Source organism: Prionailurus bengalensis, chromosome B4 (genome assembly GCF_016509475.1).
Source record: "Prionailurus bengalensis isolate Pbe53 chromosome B4, Fcat_Pben_1.1_paternal_pri, whole genome shotgun sequence".
NCBI classification, from domain to species: Eukaryota; Metazoa; Chordata; class Mammalia; order Carnivora; family Felidae; genus Prionailurus; species Prionailurus bengalensis.
The window spans coordinates 68,472,781-68,476,290 of NC_057358.1; the positions used below are offsets into that span (position 1 = coordinate 68,472,781).

At 40.0% G+C, this 3,510-nt stretch overlaps 1 long non-coding RNA gene across 1 annotated transcript; it reads right to left on the reverse strand.

Moving 5' to 3' along the window:
* Positions 1–1,015: 1,015 nt before the first annotated feature.
* LOC122472287 lies at positions 1,016–2,853 on the reverse strand. Its single transcript, XR_006294402.1, has 2 exons — positions 2,367–2,853; positions 1,016–1,850 (listed from the first exon to the last, which is right to left on the reverse strand). It is a non-coding gene; the product is annotated as an uncharacterized LOC122472287 (long non-coding RNA).
* Between the last annotated feature and the right edge of the window lie 657 nt (positions 2,854–3,510).

A 3,510-nucleotide genomic window follows, 5' to 3' on the forward strand; every position in this document is an offset into this window, starting at 1 on the left:
TATTGGCATTTTGCATAAGAGTTTAAGTAAATAAATCATAGAAAACAATTAAAGGATAAAGGGATAAAGACAGCTGTTCTGCAACTTAACCCACCAAATTGCAATAATGTGCCCAACTTAATCTATTTAATAACATAGATTCATTTTATTATGTTTTAAAGGTAAGTCATGTCAGTTCATTGACCATAAATCTTGAGATAGTTTTCCTGGACACAAAAGTTGGAAATTAGAGAATGACATGATCTCACCACCCATGGAACAACTACAATTATTTAGTTATAATCCCATCTAAGAATTTTTCATACATTACTTCACTTGTTTGCAATCATTGTGCACATGTAATTTTATGTTTTGACATTTTATATTGAACATCGTATACTGAGCTTCATGTTGTAACACAGTCTTCCTAATTATTTTGTTACATAATATCCCATTGAATAGATGTGTCATAATTTTCTCATCCATTTTTCTTCATTTTAACATTCCAGTTGCTTCCTACATAGAACACAAATCATGTACGTCATTTTTATTTTGTGTATTATCTCTTAAAATGGTTTTCGTGCATATTATCATCATATCAAAATATATTAAATATCAGTCCTGGTCTATATTGTCCAATAAAGCTAAAGCATGGTTTTGCCCCTATGGGTGTAGAACAGTACAGGCTTTACACTTATTACCGAATTTTTAAGATGTTTCTAATTTAAAAGATAATATTTCATGGTTTTAAGAAATATGTTTGGGGCGCCTGGGTGGCGCAGTCGGTTAAGCGTCTGACTTCAGCCAGGTCACGATCTCGCGGTCCGTGAGTTCCAGCCCCGCGTCAGGCTCTGGGCTGATGGCTCGGAGCCTGGAGCCTGTTTCCGATTCTGTGTCTCCCTCTCTGTCTGCCCCTCTCCCGTTCATGCTCTGTCTCTCTTTGTCCCAAAAGTAAAAATAAAAACGTGGAAAAAAAAAATAAAAAAAAAAAGAAATATGTTTGATAACTAACAAAAATGAAAATGTGCCATATATGTATTTGTTGCTTTTATTACATGATAACGTTTGCTTATATTTATTTAAAATTTGATAGCTAGGAGTTAGAATGCAACCAATTAACATGCTACCTAAAGGTAGCACTGACTTAACAGAGGGGGCAAGGACCTAGATATTGGAGTTCGGAAACATGGTTTCTCTTGTTAAGAAATGGCAAAGTATTTGGTCAGAGTCTTGCCTACTGTACTCTGGAAGGTGTATCAAGTGCCAGCCAAGACTATAGCTTTAGGTAAATAAGTTGGGAAAAAAATCAGAATGTGGCTGTGTGCTGGCTACTCCCTGACACTTGCAGTAAACAATTTTGTCAAAAAAATTTCTATAGTCTACTCACATTGAAGTACACTAGTTTGGAAGCAGAAAGAAAAGGTAACACAGCTTCGTAGAGAAAGGTATTGCCTGGGCCATGCAACTGACTGAGAATCCGGGAATCTGAAATCTTGTTGCATAAAAAACTCAATTACATCTCTGCCCACAGCGAAGCCTTTAGGCACCAGAACCCCACCTTCCAAATTGTGAGACTGCTGCTAAAGACAGGATTCAGGGGTAACCTAGTACTTCCATGAATTATATCAGAGTTGGTGGGGTATGGGGAAGAGAAGAGGGCTCAGTAACAAAAATACTATGGTCTTTGTCTAAATAAGAAGTTTGGCATGGTTACCCCCATTTTAGTTCAGGCTCCTATAGCAAGTGCTATAGACTGGGAGGGTTATAAACAACAGAAACCTATTTCTCACAGTTCTGGAAACTGGCAGTCCAAGATCAGGACGGCCCACCCTCTTCAGTGTTGCAGACGGCCGGCTTCTCATTGTATCCTCCTATGGCGAGAGCAGAAAAAGGATATAAGGTCTTGCAAGACCCTTGCAAGGCACTAATCCCACTCATGAGGGCTCTACCTTTCTCCTCTAATTCTAAATTCCTACTTCTCCAAGGCCATGCCCTGTAATACCACCACATTGGAAGGTAAGGTTTCCACATATGATTCTTGGGGAGACACAGAAATTTAGTCTATAACATTCTGCCCCAGGATCCCAAATTCAAGTACTTCTCACATGTAAATACATTCCATCCCAACAACCCCAAAAGTTTTAAGTCATTCCAGCAACAACTCTAAAGTCTGAAGTTCAAAATCTCATCTAATTAGACAAAGATGAAACTGGAGGCACATTCATCCTTATGCAAAATTCCCCTCCAGCTGTGAACCGTTGAAACAAAACAAGTTGTTTTTCCAAAAAACAATGGTGAAACGGGCATAGGAGAAATATTCTTATTCCAAAGAGAAGAAACAGGAAATCAGGAAGGGGTGACAGTTCCTAGGCAAGCCCAAAACTTACCAAGGCAAACTACATTAGATTGTTAGTCTCATCTTGGGCTCAATGCTGTGCCTTCCAGACCCACTGGAGTGGCTGTCCAGTCCTTGGAGCTCTGCGCCCCCAGCGCTCTGTAAGGTGGCCCTGCCCCCAAGGCTTATTGACAGCAAAGCAATAGTTTCCCTATTTTTAAACCAAGAAGGCAGCCCTGATGGTCTCTGAATTGCCTTCAGAGTCATTCTTTCATTGTTTTGAGGAATAGGGCAAGTTCTGAGGCAGATACCTCTATGAACTTGTCCTGTGAAATCCAAGAAGTCCTTCATATACTCCTGTCTCCTCCTTCTTTAGTTGAAACCAACATTTTCCTGCTAGAGTGGCTGATGAAGTCCATTGTCCCCATACGTACTCATCTCTTATCAAATAGATGCTTGGCCACTCCTTTAGTGTTCTTTTCTGAACATGCTTTCTCATTTTTGGCAATTTGCGTAGGCTGAGAATTACCCAGATCTTTTAGTTCTGCTTTCTGTTTGCTTAACAATCCCATCTGTAAGCCATATCTCTCTTCTCACATTTTATGGTAAGTAGTCAGAAGCCAAACTGCACCTGCAACATTTTTAGAAATTTCTTCATCCAAATATCGCTCTCAAGTGCTACCCTCCAGAAAACACTGGAACGTGACCACAAATTCAGCCACGTTATTCACCACTTTATGAAAAGGATCATCCTTCCTCCAGTTTCCAATAACATGTTCCTCATGTCTGTCTAAGATCTCATGAGCATAGCCTTAACTGTCCATATATCTGCCAATATTCTGTTCAGATTACTTGGAGATTCTCTAAGAAGGATGTGTTCTCTTCAGCTCTCTTCTCTTTCTGAGTCTTCTACAGAATCTCCCTTACAGCTTTGTTCATGGCAATGTAGGCTTTTTCTAGCACACACCTCAAAAACAAACTCTGCCCATCACTCAGTTCCAAAGCCGCTCCCATATATTTAGGTATTTATTACAACATCATCCCCACTTGTCGGTACTGATTTCTGTCTTAGTTCAGGCTGTTATAACAAAGCGCCATAGACTGCATGGCTCTAAGCAACAGATATGTACTTCTGACAGTTCAGGAGGCTGGGAGTCTCAGCTCAGGGTGCCCATATGCTCACGTCCTGGTGAGCA